At 39.8% G+C, this 19,327-nt stretch overlaps 1 protein-coding gene across 4 annotated transcripts in view; it reads right to left on the reverse strand.

The window, feature by feature from the left end:
- The window catches only part of shisa6a (shisa family member 6a), a 36,879-nt gene that overhangs the window by 4,040 nt on the left and 13,512 nt on the right, over positions 1-19,327 (reverse strand). The gene's annotated exons all lie outside the window — the stretch shown is intronic.

Here is a 19,327-nt window from a genome sequence, read left to right on the forward strand (position 1 = left end):
CTAAAAAGTACACCACATCACAATGTGATGACCATACAGGAAGTAAAATGCCCAACAGGAAATTGAAAAGTACAACGTGATGATATCTGTGCTCCTATGTCCCATTTTGTGATGCTGTTATTAAAATAAATGTTTTATAAAATGACTGTAGAGGAAGTTGAAATGTACAATGACGTAATGATACAAAAACTAAAATGTACCACAGAGTACGACACAGGAAGTAATGGGAAGTAGAAATGTGCTATGATCATGTCAAAATGCCACAGCATGGTAATCGTCACTACCTTAATTGGTCAAAACAGGCAGTTGTGGTTACAAATGGCAAAACAGGAAGTAGAAATGCGCAATGTGACAAAAACCAGGAAGTATATATATCTTTTTAATTATTTTTTCTATTAAACTGGTCACTTCCCTATTTGGACAAGACAGGAAGTTGAGGTCTGTGCTCCCGAGAGTGGCGGAGGGTCCAGCGAGGATAATCACAGATTTATCTGATGTCTTCTTTCTTATGTCAGAAGGAACATCACACAAAGCTGCCGCTATCCTTGCCGAGGGTCATGTGACTACGCAGCCACGCCTCCACGAGTGTGTCGCAGACGCTGATCATAGGAAACCTTGCCGTAAGCAATCAAGGTTGACAAATATGACCGGAAGTAAAAATGTGCAAAAAGTTGAAACGTAGACCAGGGCGATGACATACTAGTATAAGTATAAAAAGTATAAAATGCGCAACAGGAAGTTGACATTTACATCATAATGGGGTGACAATAGAGAACGTACATAACCGACAAGATGTTGAAATGTACAACAGGAAGTGGAAATGTGCAGTGGGTGATGATACAGGATACAACAAGATGATTCTCTTGGCTCTCAAATGAGGCAGACACTTTGTTGAACAGGTTGTAAAGGTATTAAATTTCGTTGCACAACGTGTGCTACAATGACATGACAATACAGCTATTCTGATGCTACAGGAAGTAACAAATATGTAACAGGAAGTCGAAGTGTACCATGGGATGACAACACAGGAAGTAAAAAAAAAAAAACTTGCAAAATGAAGCACACAAGGAAGTTCAAATGCGTAACAGCATGACAATACAGGAAGTAGACATTTTATTTTCCAGCTGTTCAGGAACAACATCAACAGCTCACACCAGGCATGTGCCCATGAATCTTGCCAACAAACCAATCAGAGTTCTCCTGACATTGCCAGGAAGTCCCGCCTCGCCTGGCGTCCTGCTGACAGCCAATCAGGTGTTAGGATTGCACGCTGATGAAAATAAGTCTTGTGGCATTTGTGCGGCAACACTGTGACACCATTTGAGTCCGTGTTGACATTTGCGGCCATCCCGCTGCGTCCAATCGTTGACATTATCACCGATGTGCGAGTGGAGTGCGACAACCCATTTGATGGCGTCCAATCAATTAGACCGGCTCCCGAGCGGCAGGTCGCGTCATCAGATGCTAATTGGATCCTCCACCTCGTTAATTAGCTTCATCATCCCGCTTTGTTAGCATGCCTGACCAATCAACAAGATGGGACGCTGCAAGCCAGCTGTCAATCATGCTTGATGTGACAAGAGGTCACTGTTCCCAAGAATCATTTCTTCTAACAATTTTTTGGTTTTATTTCCTTTTTTTGTGTGTGTGAGAGCTCAGTATTGTTCATTCGACAGTCTTACCGATTCAATATGTTATCATCATTGCTCTTTTTTTGTCTGTTTGTGCATGTGTGTGCACGTGCGTGTGAGTTTGTGCTCATTAATTCACTTGAAACCTAATAAAAATCTTATACCCTTCACCTTAACCGGATACTTCAGAGTCTCGCCAGAGTCATGAAGTTCAGAAGGTCAGGAGACCAGAAGAAAGATCAAAGAAAATAGAGGTGAATCAAAATGAAATCCAGCACCAACCAGACACCACCTGCCACCCATATGGTTACAAAACCAGAATCTTTCACCAACCCCAGAAACCTCTAAATTCCAACAGATTGGGGAGATCTCAAGAGATCAGAGAAAAAACTAAAGAAAGGAAAGAAGGAAGGATAGATGAAGCAGAGTGAGATCCACACCGTTTGGTAACCGTCATTTGAGTAATGGTTACTCACCAACAGCAACTGGTCGCCACATCTAATACGTTACAGCTGAGACAATATGAGCCCCCGACAACAGTTTTAATATTCAACATCATGTCATCATGGTTGGATGCACAAAAAAGTCTCAAGGACCCATGCTAGAAAATGAACAGGAAGTAAGCCATTTTGAGCAATTCCACTTAGAAAGTTAGAAAAAGAAAACCTCCAACAGTAGTTTTTTAATGACCATCACCAAATTGGGTGGCCATGTCCATGATGACAGGGTGCATAAAAAAAAGTCTCCAGAACCAACAGAAGAAAATAAACAGGAATCCTGAATGCCATTTTTGGGTTAATTTCTTTGCCTGAGTGATGTAAGCCAGCAGGAGTGTTACACTGCACATCATTTACGAGTCCAATTATGAGTCCATTTATGTCCAAAAAACACTTGCTGCACGAGCTTCAAGGTACGCAGTACTTGTACACATGACATGTACACGAAGTTGAGACAAGAAATGTCAGGTTGACGCAATGTTGCAAGCAAAAACGAGTAAAAAATGAACGCGCTCGAGAATGTCTTTGATGCGAAGACTCCTGCTGTCATTGAGCATCCAGTTTTCACTTTCATGTTGTTCCCGTTTGTCCGTCTTCCGTCTCGCTGCTAATTAGACGCTCGCTCGCTTGCTAGCTCCTCAGCAACATTTTTCATGTAAAATACATCATGGAGTCTGAGAGGAGGCCAGACACACGCACACAGGAGGGAATCAAAGGTGCAAGGGAGTTAATGGACCAAGTGATGAGGTAATGAGCCCTCGGTGCTACATGGCTTCCACTCTAGTTAAAGATCAAAAGTTTATTTATTATTAACATAAGTATCAATAAAATGCCCTACACAACCTGACTCCTAACATTCTTTATTAATGACACTGTAAATATGCAAAAGACTTTTTGTTATCCGCTCCCGGCATGCGGGAAGTAGCTTCTCCGGTTGTAAAATATTAGGCTATCGTTTGGAATATTTATCAAAGACGTCGTCACAGCCTGGAACAATCCCTCACATAATAATAATCACCATTCTGTGAGTGCTGTTTTGGCGTGCGTCGCACAGCAGGAAGTCACAAAAGCAACACAAAAATACGACGGCAATAAGACAAAGATAAAGTCCTCTTCACATCAAAGTTCGTCACCTTCAATGTGATTCAGCTCGTTAACTTCATCCTGAAAAAGTGAGTATCCTGTTTCCTGTTTAAACATCATAGCCGCTGGCATGGGGCCACTAGCACTAATGCTAACACAACCAGCCTTTAGCCTGAAGTGAACACAGCGACAAAGTAAATAAATAAGCAGGAACACACAGGAGGGATTTGCATTTACCGCAGGATGTTGCTCGGATGAAACTATCCATCCATCCATCCATCCATCCATCCATCCATCCATCCATCCATCCATCCATCCATCCATCCATCCATCCATCCATCCATTTTCTGAACCGCTTGTTCCTCACAAGGGTTTCAGGGGGTGCTGGAGTCTATCTCAGCTGGCTACGGGCAGTAGGCAGTACACCCTGAACTGGTTGCCAGCCAATCGCAGGAGGATGAAACTAAAGCAGTGGAAATGTGGAAGAACCAACTAAAATAGAAATATGGAAACAGCAAAATAGGAGGTGGAACTAGGAAGTGCAAATGTGTTAGAAGGCAAGACAGGAAATGTACTAGAAAACAACAAGAAGTAGAAATATGCGCAGAAGAAAAAAAAAAAAGAAGTAGAACTATGAAGCGTCAATGAGCAATGAAGAAGAAAAACAGGAAGTAGAAATGTTATAGAGGAAACCCAAGAACTGGAAATGTTCAAGTTGACAGCAAAACATCACGTGAGAATGTGCAATGGGAAAACTGGAAGTGGAAATGCTCTAAGCGATGATGTTAGAGGAAGTACTAATGTGCAAGGAGACAACAAAACAGGAAGGAAACCGAAAACAAGTGAAGTGGATAAAGAAGTGATGAAGTGCATGAAGTGAAGATGTGATGAAGAAGCATTGATAAAAAGCTCCGAGGTCGTCTTTAAATACTTTGAGTAAGTGGGGCAGTGCACGTGGACGTGCACGTGGCAACACTGAGCATGTGCGGCACAGAAAAAAACAAACCACCCGACGTCCATATTTGCTCATTATTTGGTCACCTAGTCAACAAGCACAGTGCCTACTAGAGGCCACTCAGCTGCACTGCAAGATTCTTCTTTGGTTGGGTTGAGTTAAAAACAAAAAAACAAAAATGGAAGCCAACAAAAAACAGATCTTCTGTGATCTCTGTGTAAGTTATGGAAATTGTACAAAAGAAAAAAAACAGGAAGTAGAAGTGTTCAAACTGACAAAAAAAATTGTCAATATTTTGTGTTTTCCATACTAACGAGTCACATGAGACCTCGGAGGCAAAGAGGATAACAGCGCACAATTTGGATATTTTTGCTTAGGGGTGTACTCACTTTTGTTGCGAGCGTTTCAGACGTTAATGGCTGAGTGTTGAGTTATTTTGAGGAGCCAATAATGTACGCTGTTATACAAGCTGTAAACAGACTACTTCACATTGTAGCAAGTCCTTTTTGCACAAGTGTCCGTAGTTCAACTTAAGTACAGAATGTGAGTACTCTTGCCGCCCCTGTCTTTACGGAATCGGCTCAAGTTAATTGTCAGTATCCCACAATGCAACAGTAAAGTGAGTAAAGCATGCGAGAAGCTGCTTATGTGCTGAAAAGCAAAAATTAGGACCAAGGCACACACAGAAGTGGAGCACATGCACTTTGTTCTGCAGCGAGGACGCAACGACCCAAATAGTGTGCACCCAATCACCTCGTTTTTTTTTCCCTTCTTCTTTTTTAGCGTGCTGCTCGTCTCCGGTGACTCGAGTCAAGAAGGACGACGCCGAGATCTACGCAGGCTTCAATTTATGTTCACTTCTTCCCTTTCATGACAGTTATAAGCACATTAACTCAATCGTAAAAGTCCACTTGTTGTTCTTGTTAGAAGGTAAGATCATTCTAATCAGACATACAGTAGCTACATCACAACTGTCGCCATGGGCGGGCCATAGGGGTCCGTGCCCGCCCACCAAGATGATTGTGCCCCCCATTTGAGCCATGGATGTATAGAAATAAACTTTTATAATGTGACTAACTAAGTGTGTTGTGGCAACGCAGGTCTCATGGTGGAGGAGGTACGTTACATTCGTGTTGGCTACTTGTGTTCATTGCTACTACTGCTCACCGCTCGTGAATTGTTCTTGTTTTCGGCGTTGGCTACAGCCAACAGTAGCCGTTTGTTCAAGACAAAACGGGTGATATTCCCAAACAATGTTTGATGGCGGCATTCTTGCAAGACGTCACCATATGAAGAAATAGCGGTGTGGTTTTGTTTGATTGATGGCCAGTCTTATCTGCAACAGCCATCACAGCCACTGAAAACAATGTTAGGTAGGCCTAAGCTGGCTTATACGTGACGAATATGTCAATGTTGGTGTGCGTGGCTAAAGTACATTTTTCAATGTGACGCTGCAAGTTTTTTGGTTTGGTATTGTGTACTGTGGCAAGACATGTCTGTCATGCAGTGTGTTTTGCAGGCTGTGCTGTTCAGTGATTGTTTTGTGATTTCAGCTGCCTGACCTCTGTGAGCACCTGACTTGATGGCCACACCTGTACCTCATTGCTCCTGATTAGCCAAGCTATATAGAGCTGGTCATTGTGGCTTGTGGTTGTCAGACTAAATCTCTTGCAAGCCACTTTTGCCCAAGTTAGTTACGACTTCGTGGTTTCTGACTCTCGCCTCGTTCTTTGGATTCTAGGTTTCGCCTGCCGGTTGGTATTGTTATTGTTCTCTGATTCTTATTAGTTTTTTTGTGTAAGCACTTTAAGTTCTACTTCTTGCCTTTTGCAAGCTTTTTGTTATTGTTACTTCCGCGTCTTGGCGTGCATTTTTTGTTGTTACTTGATATGTTTTCGGTTTGGTTAGACTACTGTATTATTGGTGTGCTTGTGTACAATAAATAGTGTAAAGTCTGAATTGTGTGTCCGCGCTTCTGGGATCCACACCTTACGTTAGTATAACATGTACGTAGTGGTGATGGGCATGACAGTTCTTTTAGGTGAATTGAATCAGTTAATTAAAAAGAACCGTTCAAAAGATTTGTTCACTGAATCGTTGGGGAAACACATGACAATGAAAGCTTGTCCCCGCCAGCACAGAAGTAATGGTGTTTCGGTGAGGAGTTCCTCCCTTGGCAAATCGTGAATCACTCACTGGCTGAACTGGTATGACAATACGTTCACTCAATGAATCGTACGCGAACGGGAAATGGAGGTAGCACGTTCACTCACTGATACGTTCACGTCTTCGCGAACGGGAAGCTTCCTCACTGACTCGTCCATGACCACCAATAGCGAGGCTGTATGTTTAGCAAAATCACGATCCCGTCTGAGGCTGGCTTTGATTGGTCGTTGGAGAAGACTGACGGCATGAGCGTGGCTGAGCTCAAATGAACTGAGAAAAGAACGAATCACTTCAGGACGTGATCCGTTCACTAAATAGATTTGTTCTTTTTGAACGAAACCGTCATGAATGACACAACACTAGTACGTAGTAGGAGTTCCGAGGACGTTGGCGCACAAGACCAGCGTACAGCAAGTGAGGAGGGACATACTACAAATTACATCCGTGTGGGCAATTAAAGAACCACTTGGAAAAAAAGCAACCATGAGAGTCACATATCGTTTGGGCATCTAAAATGAGGTTGGATTTTGCTCTCCTTTTTTCTTTTTCTTCTGCTGCAGACATGTTCAAACAGGTGGCCCGTTCGAAGCGATATGTCAGCGCATCCGCCATATTGGCTGTGGCAGTTGTTTTCGGCCTTAAATCAGCAAATAATTAGTAAGACTGAGTTTGAATGGGATAATATAATCAAAAGGTAATGGTCCCTTATTAATCCAATGAGTTGTGACTTGATACATCTTCAAGGAGAAAGTGAACAAAGCAACTTTACAAATAGTTTCACTTTTCCTCATCCAATATGGCTGTGATGTCAACGCATTCATGATGGCGTTGCTGTCTACTGTATGTGTATGTACTGTAAATGCTGTCTATGATAATACTGTCAGCGGGGCGCCATTCAATGGATGGATGCACAGCAGTGCTACGTGAAGTTAATGCTGTCTGTAGGGATATTCATAATTGGGCCCCCATATGCATTACATGTACCCCCCTTAAGCCTGGTCTCTGAAGACGGGTCTGTACACAATGTTTCTTAAAGTATAGCAGAAGATGGCTAAACATCATGGTTTGACGGTCAGAGGAAGTGACATCACATTTCCCGTCCAAATGTCACAGCGGTTATCATAATGCTAACATACATAGCTAAAACACTAACAGTTAATCAAAAAGCAGGAACACACAGCATTCGTTCACGCCAAGTGAATGTAGAAATGTACGATGGGATGATGAATGTACACAAGGACAGAACAATACAGCAAGCCAGAACGTTCATAAAAAAGAAGTAGAGATGGGCAACACAGGAAGCAAAATGGGAAGTACATATGGGAAACACCGGAAGCTGAGCTGAACTTGGGACGTAAATAAATGCAGCAAAGGGAGTAGCAATGGGCAACACAAGAACTATTGAGGGGCAACCCAGGAAGTAGAGATGGGCCGAAGTAGAAGAAGAAGTAGAGTTTGGTGTGGCAAAGTGGGCCAGGAGTCGACGAGGGGCAAAGATGCCATTTTGCGGCTGCCAAAGCCCCGCCTCTTGCGCCCCCCCTCTGCCCCTCCCTTCCGGTAAGGAGGTCAAGTGCTCTTATGGGGAATTTAATTTGCTTTGCTCTCTCCCTGCAGCGTGCCCTCTTCCTCACTGTTCACATCTTCTTCCTTTACTTCTCTGTGTGACATTTTTACCGACAGGCTAAAGAAGAAGAAGAATGACACCATTCATCGAGTGGCACACTTCCGGGCCATTATGTCAAACTACACTTTTTTCTGGACAGAACAAAAGCAATGCAAAACTAAACATTGACTTAATAGATTTATGACCCTGAACTGGCATCCCTATATGCCATAAATCACACATTTCCAAGTACATTACGTTACACATACACACGTTAATAATGTCATGAAATCCCAATTTTAATGCTCACAAGTGTGCATTTTGTACTGTTGAAAGATTTGACTGATTTATGACACTTTTTGTCTGTCCAATTGTCTAATTAAAGGGGTACTTCATTTATTTAGCCTATTATAGCAATAAAATGTTAATATTTTGTCTGTAATTTATTTGATACTTTCATTATTTTTCACATACAATTAGTACCTTTAAAAACACATTTTACATCTTGCTGTCGACTGAAAATGACATCACAAGGGCTCAGGTTACCAATCACAGCTCACCTGTTTTCTAGGTTTGGTCATGTGACATTCACAAGCTGAGCTGTGATTGCTTACCTGAGCCCTTGTGATGTCATTTTCAGTCGACAGCAAGTTGCAACGTGTTTTTAAAGGTACATGAAAAATAATTAAAATATCAAATTTATTATATGCAAAATATTAATGTTTGACTGCCAAAACTGGCTAAATAAGTAAAGTATCACTTTAAGCCACTGCATTAATAATTCTATAAAATCTAGATTGTAACGTTCACAGCTGTTCATGCTGTTCATGTTTATTGATTAAAAATAAAAAACTTGATTGAATTGACTGATTTATGATTGGTGGCTCAATTCTCCGATAAAGCCATAAAACTTGCTTTTCCCAGTGGCACTGTAGGTAGACTAATGTCATAAAACTCCAATTTTAATGATTATAGGTGCGCATTTTTTATTGCTTTCAAAAATGAATTGATTTCTGAGCCATGACTGACAGCCCAGTCCTCCAAAATAGCCATAAATCTCTCTAACTAATATCAAAACAGTACTTTAATAATGGCATAAAATATAAATGCTTACAAGCGTGCATTAAAATCTGGGTTTTATGACAATGTAATCCTTGGGAATGGGGCTGTCAATCAAGGATAACTAAGTCAAATCACTTTTTGAAAATTACAGGATCACACACTTAAACTACAACTACCTTTTTTATTAACCCTATTTATCTGATTAGCATAGTTTAACAGGTCTACATTGGAATGCTTTAGCGCGTTTCATGACATAATTTTCACTGATGGCCCCGCTCTCCATTAGGACCAGCCGTCAAATATTAAAGTGATAACGAAACCCTGATTTTAATGTTCAAAAAGTGCATTTCATGACACTGTAGATTTATGGCCCTATCGGAGGACAACACTGTCAATTAAGTTTCTAACACAAACTCTGTTCTTTCTTCAAACCAAAAATCTAAAAAAAAATTGTCTTTCACCGAAGTTGTTCTAACTCACTTCCTTGACTAAGTTCGCTCAAAGCATTCATCCATCTGTCCGTCCTTCAGGAAACTAAACGCCCACGAGCAGAATGAATATGCCTTCAAAACAATTAAGTTTGTAGACTTGTTGAACGATAATCGATGGCAAAAGCAGCAGAGGTGAAGGTGCTTTGAAAACATTTTGCGATCACATGGCGCTTTTCACACGCACGTCATGATGCAGAGAGACCTTCGACAGCTTTGATACCAAATGCAGAAGAACAAAAGAGCGTGTCCAAGGTGTGCCTGCATGCGAGTGTATGTATGTGTGTGAAGAGCAGATGCGTTGGCCCTTTCAAAGAAGAGACCTTCCCCCAACCGTGTTCAATGAACTGCTGACAACAAAGACAAAGATTTTTTTATTTTATTTTTTAAAGGTGCAGTGTGCTCTAAAGGTGACAGTAAAAATGTAAAAGCATTTCACCAAAAAGTTCTCTGACAAATTTGCCCCACAAAACATACATGAATTCATTTATTGTAATATGTATTACAATATTAGTAAAATATTTTTTTTTATCTGATTGAATATTTGATCAAATTAAAATAAACATTTGGTAAAATAAACATTTTTTTCTAATCAGTACATTTAACATTAATTGCAGAAAATAATTGGCTTATTACATACAGTATTAGTATAATTAACTTTTGAAATTTTATTGAATAATTGTTGAATTCATTATTGTAATTTAACGAATAAAAACATTAATAAAATAAACACACACTAACTTTTTATTTGGTTAAATAATTGGTTAATTGATTTATTTAAAATGTAAATGTAACACTTTTTATTTCATCAACAATTGCATACTTGATTTATTGCGAATAAAGCAAGAATAAATGAAATAAAAATATTTTTAATGAATCATTGTAAAAGTCAATATTAAAAGATATTAAAATAACCAATTATGTATTGAAATAAATAATTGGTTTGTTGTTTTTCTTACATCAAAATTAATCAAATTAAGTATTTGGCAATCATTTAACATTTTATCAGATTTTATTTGATCATTTTATTATTATTTGATTATTTAAACAAATTCACATATTGTCAGTGTCGGGCGAATGGATGTGATTAGTCAGTCCTGACGAGTGCGTTAGCTGTTGTTAGTTGATTGACCGACGAAAAGAGTTGAAAAGGGCTCGGTGTCTTCTTTGAAGATGACACAATGTTAACGCCTCAACAAACACGCTTAAAAGTGTGCATGTATATTACGTGTGTGTACATTACGTGCGTGTCAGGCTGAATTAGCGCCAACGCTAACGCTAATGAGCTGGTTAGCATGCATCTCACAGACGTGAAGGGCTTAAAAGCCTTCAAGTTGAATTGATTCCCAAGGTCACATTCGACTGATGGCATGATGAAATATAACTTTATTGAATATTACAATTACAAATGCAAGACGGACGGGCGGACGTGTTTGTTTTTCACGAGAGAGAACTCACAGCCTTGTGATTAACCCGTTGACATGTCTTGATATTTTCAAATTAGCTTTGACTCGTCTCTCAAAGGAGAATTGTTAAGTTCGTAATGAATTTAATTTAACACCAGCTTGATCTTTGTATGCACGTTTATATTCAGTCTCATCTTGACACAATTGGAGCTGTTTAGCCGAGTGTTGTGACACGTGACAAGAGTAAATTAATTGTGAGTCACTCTGGTAATCAAACGGGATTTGAATTGCAAGCCAGGAAGTCAAAAATGGATAAGAGAGAAACACAATTTTGGCTCAAGTCAAAAGTGAAATTCTCACTTTGATCTTGACTTCCTGCTGCTTGTTTACATATATGACTGCTTCGCACTATGTGCTTGTGTAACTACACTACAACTGGAGCCCCATTCACACTACGCGTGTGTGCTTCCCTCTTCTTTCTTCTTTTTTCGAATGTCTTTTGACGTAGACAATGCCCACATGGAAACAGAGCAGATCAATTTCTTGTTCCCTTTTTAGAAGTTTACCATACATACCGAATTCTTTCAAGAAAAGTGTCCACACTACACTGCAGTATATATGCCAGACCTGAAGGGGCACTGTAATGTTGGCACAAGAAGTCACTTAAAAATGGAAAAAGAATCCTGTGCAACGTAAATAGACATACTCGATTGGTGAGGAAAGCAAAGTGAGACTGGTGACAAGGTACAACGAAATCCCAGATCACCGACAAGGTAAAAAACATCCGACATGAAAATGACAACAAGCAAGAATTGGCACTACCACGTTATTGTTTCAATAAATATATATTTATGTGATACATACACACAATCGTAATGGCCAATGTCCAGGATCATTTCACATTAAAAAAAAAGTTTAAGTGCAATGTGTCTACAGTAAATCAGACCTAACTTACACAACTGCACGTCAACGCTAACGTAGACATAGTTAGCTAACTTAGCTCATTTCATATAGCCTTTGCCACTGCTAGTTAGAATGAACTGGAATCCCGCCACTAATGGTAAGAAAATCAACAAACTGACACTTGTCCACAGGTACTCAACCTGCAAACCTGCTACCAGGTTAGCCAGTTAAAAGCCAGACATTAATCTGAGCTCACAGACAACTCACAGTCACAGATACTACACTGTAGAATGGGACACCAAGTGGACAAATATAATACCAGCACCTCACATCCGTATTCTTTATTGGTATACTGCTTCAAGGAGAAGTCAACCTAAAAATAAATTCTTAACAATAATATGCAGCCCCACTTATCGAAATATGGTTTTCTGGTGAATATTGTGTTGGTGGAATATGAGTGAAGCAGCAAAATACATCATAAGGCGGCTATTTTCCCACTTGCTGTTGAGTGAAAATGACATCACAGTTGTTCAGGTCTCAACAACAGTAACAATCACAGCTCAGTTTCAGAAAACAGGTGATCTGTGATTGGTTGTTGCCTGAGCCCTGAGTAAAATGGCCGCCCCCTGAGATAGATAAAAATGGCTGGATTTTGCTTCACAATTCATATTCTACAAATGTAATATTAATCAGAATGACATGTTTCGACTACTGAGGTTACATATGACACATTATTGTCAAGAAATGTTTCAGGTTGATTTCCTCTTTAAAATACTATATATAAATAATAAAATAAATATAGGGATGCTACATTGCAGATCGTCATCTATCGGGAATATAAGCCCCACGATAAACAAGGGACTACTGTACAGGCTCCAGCAGAATGGTACACTAATGACATTAACACAAGTACGGTTGAAGTAGGACTCATGCTGCTGTCGATGTTGCTGCTGCAGTGTGACCCAAAAAGGAAGCAACAGTGGGAAAGTAAAAGGAAAGAAAAGCGTCCTCATGTGGGCCAGCACAGATTGTGTGCTTCAGGGACACCACAGGCTCAAATAGAGCTTCACTGCATGGGAGACAAACACTTACCAAAAAAAAAAGAAAAAAAAGAAAGAAAATCACATTTTGCAATTCTGGCGCTGAAATGCAGCTTTACTTTCCACGCAATGCAAAGCAAGCAGAATGTAAATAACAACAGCCCCAAAATTAATTGGCATAATCCTGCTAACTAACAATTAATGAAAAAAAATCCCCCGTAAGCGCCGAGTTTCTTCACGTCCACTGAAGCTGCGCCAAAATAAGCGCAAATGCGATCAGTGCTGTTATTTTTGTTGTTGTTGTTGTCGTCATGGGCTCATCTTGCTGGTCTCCTCGGGCTGACGATGATGATGTTGACGATACTCTAAAGCCCCCAGATCACAACTTCAATTAATTTCACAGTCAGTGGCACCAGCACTGATTTATTGGTGCAGCTTGTGTCTGTGTTGTTGTAGTTATTCACTGTGCATTTGTTGTTGTTGTTGTGTCCTTCTGGACAGAACGAGCCGACATGAAGCCCAGCACGAAAGAAATTTGTGCAAAATTCAGACCCCGGAGCCAATTTGACTTAGCAACATGACATTTTGGATCATAAGTAGACCCACAAAAAAAGTCTCAAAAAGCCATGCCCGAGTCTACTATTTTGCCTGGATGTGGACATTTAGGTTCCATTTGTTTGTTCAGAACGGAGCTTTGAATTATTTTGAAGATTCCACCCCTGAAACCACTTTGACTTGAGCAGCTAAAAAAAAACGAAAGAAAAAAACAAAAAAGAACTCATGTCACTTAAAGGAAACTACGATGTTGCATTAGGGCCACATATATATATCCATCCATTTTCTTGACCGCTTATTCCTCACAAGGGTCGCGGGGGCTGCTGGCGCCTATCTCAGCTGGCTCTGGGCAGTAGGCGGGGGACACCCTGGACTGGTTGCCAACCAATCGCAGGGCACACAGAGACGAACAACCATCCACACTCACACGCACACCTTGGGACAATTCGGAGCGCCCGATTAACCTGCCATGCATGTCTTTGGAATGTGGGAGGAGACCGGAGTACCCGGAGAAGACCCACGCGGGCACGGGGAGAACATGCAAACTCCACCCAGGAAGGTCCGAGCCTGGACTCGAACCGGAGACCTCAGAACTGGGAAGCGGACGTGCTAACCACTCGACTACCGTGCCGCCCTATATATATATATATATATATATATATATATATATATATATATATATATATATATATATATATATATATATATATATATATATATATATATATATATATATATATATATATAAATAAAATATTATATAAATATTCCAAGGAAAAACTGCAAATTTGTGACTTTAAAAAGTGGCAAATTTGCCACTGTATTTCTGCCACTGTATTTCTTGCAAGTTTCTGAGGTTTTTTTTGTTTTGTTTTTGTTTTTGTTTTTTTACGCAAATCTGCCACTTTATAAACTTGCAAATTTTCCACTTTATAAACTCGCAAATTTACACTTTTTTTTTTTTTTTTCCGGAAATTTGCCACTTTATAATGTGGCAAATTTGTGATTTTATGAAGTGCCAAATTTGTGTTTTTTTTTCTCAGAATATTGCCCCCACCCTCTAAAAAAATTAAAATTAAATATTTATGTGTGGCCCTAATACGCTGTCGTAGGAAACAGGAAGTCTGCCATTATGTTTTAAAGCAGATTGTTTAATTTGGACTATTTCCAAGGGTTATTTCAAATACAAACTTGTTCTTACAATTTTGACAGATTGCTACTGAATTTAATATATGCATGAGACAGACTGATAAATTGCGAAAATAATGCGGGCTTGGCCAATAACGATTCCATTGCATTCCACTGTCGACGCCATTCCTCATGTTTTTTCATTGCTCATTAAAAATATATGATTGAAAAAAATGTGTGTACAGTATGCAGTCATATTCCTTGTAGTTCTGCTGTGATGAATGAAACATGGCGCTGTGTGTGTCTCTATGTGCGTTTGTGTGGGATGAAGGGTCACAGGAAGTGAGTGGGCATCGCCTTCCTTCATTCACAGCAAACATGACTAATGACGCCAACCTGCTGGTGACTTTAACTTCGGACGCAATCATCAGCATCCTTTGTGTGCACATCCTGTGTGTGCGTGTGTGTGTGTGTGTTTGAGGAGTCTGATTGCAGCCATACACCCACTGACAATAGCCCCTTTGTGCAAAATTGGTGCATCAAAGACAGAACAGAAGATGATGCATTTATTGGCCTTTGCCTTTCACCCTGAAGTCGGCTCTTCAGATAATGACATCAGCTCCGCCGTCTGCTGTGACAAATCAAACTTCACACCCCTGGTCCGGCATTTCTTTCCGCCTCTTTTATGGCTGCAATTTCGTGGGGGAGACTTTGATGCACAATTGAGTTGTTTTGTTTACTTCTGGCAGGTGTCCCGAAACATTTTCATCACTTTCTGGAGGTGTTTCATACATTTGTCTAAATTATAGTTTCCCTTTCTGTCAGTGTTCTCTAAAACTGGCATTTTCCTTTGTGTCCTAAAAGTGTCCCGGTATTTTTGTCCAAATGCCAAATTTCTATAAGGTGCCTCAAAAACGTTGTACAACTCCACATTTTCACTTCCTGCTGATGTCCCGATTCTTTTTGTCCAAATTGGCACATTGTTGATTCTTCCAGGTGTCTCAACATCATTCCCCAAATTTGCCCCCTCCCCCCACATCTTGTAGGTTTCCCCACATTTGTCCAAATACCACAGTTCCCCAAGATGTCCCAATACTTTTGCGCCATCTTGTAAAGCGCTTTGAGGGCCTTTTAAGTGAAAAAGTGCTTCATAAAGGAAGTACCATTTACCATCTTCACTTCCCATTGGTCTCTAAATACTTTTGCCTTTACATCCCAAAAGGAGCAATTGTGTATTACAGTTTTTCACGATTGTTAACACACAGAAATCTCAACTTTGGCACAATTTGCACAACCATAACTTCATGTACCAATCGCTCTACCCAAATCGTCACTTGATTATGATTATTCCTCAGTCATGTGCAAAAATAAAACATTTTTGGCTGCATATTTGTGCGCTGTTTTAAGTTTGTTTTATGAAAAAAGGAGGCGACACTTCTCATGGCTCATGGCAGGGTTAAGTTTGGGTCATGCAAGTGTTATGTTTAGGTCATGACCGTGAGGTCAAGTGTCTGTTTTGAACTGATGTAACCGGCATCTAGTTTCAACTAGTCTTAAACTATGCGATGTCAGGAGCTATGTGACGTCAGGAATCTTTAATCTCTTTATCTGGTCAACAGCCAATCAGATAATTCCATGTAAGTGCTGTTACCCACATGTCTAGCCACAATCAATCAGATCGATTCTCTGTCTATATAAGCCTTCTGAGAAGTGTGTGTTTTGCCGGATTATTTCTCTGTCCAGCTGGCCACCTGCTTATCTCTTCCTCGATACCTTCTCGTTGTTTATAGTCAAGTCAAGTTAAGTTCCATGCCTTTTGATGTTATGCGACTAAAGTGTTAAAACTCTTATTTGTGTCTGCGCTTTTGGTATCCAACCTCATAACATAACAACACTGAGGCATTTTTACAAATGGATAAATATCTTATTTTCCAAAATCAATGTCATTTATATGGTGTGTTCCATTTTACAATAGTATTTTCAATTTTGAACTACAATGTGCTGTAAATGCTTTGTAGTGTGCAGCAAAAGCTTAGTTGTGTGTTCTCAATGAATGCTATGTGTCATTGGAAAATACGACTGTGTGTCGCAAATGAAAATATGAGTTCCATTTTGTGAACACAACGTAGATATTTGATAGCAAGAGTCTTCTTGCAAAGGGCGTGTCGGGTTTAGCATTTTGTGTGTGCAGTATTGAGAAAACCGTTATTGTATTGAGAAATATATGTTGACGAATGTGAAAAACTGTATTGCACATGAGTAGAACAACAGAGTACACAAAAGGTGTAGTTGTTGCCATTGTGTGACAGTGTGTAGTTGTATACATACAGGACATGTCCTTGTGTTGGTGTCTCTCATCATGGATATTGATGTGATGCTAATGCAGACGCTAACAAGATTCAAACGTGTCAAACGTGACATTCAGTCCATGTACACGTTGTACAGCAATGGTGAGCAGTCCATTTCGCACTTTACCCAGCCTAACATACATGAGATGAATGCACATACATGTTATGCGGAGGCTCATATGGTGTCTCCACGGCAACATGTTTTACATTATGATTTGCATGCGAGTCTAATCTGCTTCCACTGCAACATCACACAAAACACACCGACAAAAATGTGATCCAATTCAGCTAGTTATGATCCTGATTACGGGATGTGTCCAAATATGATTATGAGTTATTATCCTGTGATGTGGCTTGTCTTAGTGGTTTTCTTCAAACCATGACTTGATCAGAAAATGGTGTCTGGCAGACAAACGTAAATATTGAATCAGTTCAATATATATGATCTACAAACTCTGTGGTGTGGGAAACTACTACTTCCACCACTACTACTACTACTACTATTGCTTCCACTACTGCAACTACTACTAAAAACATTGCTACGACTGAACTTCTACCGTCACCACTACTACTGCAACCAGCTACACTCCCACTACTACTCGTACCACCGCTTTACCTCTATTGTGGGAGTTACATTGCAGAGCCAATCACAAATAAACTTCAAAGTGATGATCGGATGGCTGTGGTGATGATGCCACATGGACACAAAGCAACACACAACACACGTGTGATTCCAGTGAGGCGGGAAAACTGCAGCAAGGTCATAGCAAGTGGATGAGGAAGAGGGCGAGCAAGAAGGAAAAAAAAAAAAAGAGTTTAAGGTGGTGGGTAGCAATCCCCTCAGGAGCATCTTGCGAAAACGTCCTTCAGCAGGAAGCACACGGAAGCTGACCATATTTGGACATGGAAGCATGCGCTAGCCCACAATGCACAACAAAACCAAGAACTGCTATTTTAACATGCTCCTGTTGATCTTTGACCAGTCATGTGTGAATCTCCATCCAGAGTAAAACATTTGAAGAATGAGCATGGTTATTACAAAAAACTACTGATAGTAGATGTTTTCCCCCTAAAAGCAAGTAGTGTAAGAATAACAAAAATACATTTTCCCTTTCCTCTGAAACATAGACTAAGGAGTAGTACAAGGAGTAATTCAATTCATTCACTCATTTATGAATGTCAGACAGGCTGTAAACACATTTTGCAATTCATAATTTGATGTAGGCAATGACTTCAAATTCATCAACTCAAATCCAACCATTTACTGTCAACAGCGAATATATTTGTCAAGAATGTTTTTCAATAAATTGGCGCAAAACTCCAAACTTCTCCATAATTGTAATGACAAATGGATGCCAGTAGCATTGCATCGTTTTGGATTTGAGATAAAGAAAGTTTGAGGCAGCGAATCTCTGCTCTCGTATTGATTATGATGGGGAAAAATGTTTAAGAGCCTCACACATGAACAGGGTATCGGAAATTTGAACATGTGCGTGATCATTTGATGCAGTTCAAGAAGTTCAACTTGAGCCATTTGATGAGTCAGCATCACTCACACTGCGTTTCTTAGTTGTATAGGTGTACATTTATTTTCATTTTGACATCAAAATACCTTTCGCAGTCTTGTTTTTGTTGTTTTATAGTTTGAAGTGTTTAAGCAAAAATAAATAAATAAATAAATAACGTCAACATGCAAACTGTACACTTTCTCGCTTGTTTGTCACAAACTGGCTTAAGATGAACATGCATCCAAATGTTGGAATGGGCCTGAATAAATCCAGAAGGAGAACCACTAGCGGAACAGCACAATAAGCCAACACAATTGTAGTTACTCCAAACATCAACTTGATTTATTAAACGTGATTTAATTGTTTTAAAATGTCACATGATTTACGCTCACTATGCAGCGGCTTTGACATTTTCATATATATTTATGTGTGTTTGTGTGCGTGTGTGCGTGCGTGCATGTGTGCGTGTGTGGCCTTTCCAAATGCTAATTTCATTTGTTAGTTGAGGCAAAGTAATGGTGCAGTGCCGCTTATTGATGGAATATAATTGTTATTGTTTATTAGGCAGAACATGTTTTGGGCTATGAGGTCACTCTTTTGTGTGTTAATTTTAAAAGTATTTTTCAAACAACTTCATTTGATCAGGATAATTAAGTGGATGGAGAAAAATATGTATGAAGTCACAACTCTATTATGTTGCGTACAATATCAGAAGTTAATTGGACTTTTAAATGGGAAGCCAAGCACAAGACAATCCAAGTGGACTCAACCACACAATATGAGAATAAGAACACCCGCAGCACAGTAGTACAATGACTTACTTTCCCCATTGAAATAAATGGAAATGTCATCAATCTGTTTAGGACGTCCCACCCAAAATGTTTTTAATAAGAAACACAAACATACAGTGAAAACATAATTAAATAGAATTTGAAGACTAAAACAGATTTTACC

Source organism: Festucalex cinctus, chromosome 1, assembly GCF_051991245.1.
Source record: "Festucalex cinctus isolate MCC-2025b chromosome 1, RoL_Fcin_1.0, whole genome shotgun sequence".
Classification (NCBI taxonomy): Eukaryota; Metazoa; Chordata; class Actinopteri; order Syngnathiformes; family Syngnathidae; genus Festucalex; species Festucalex cinctus.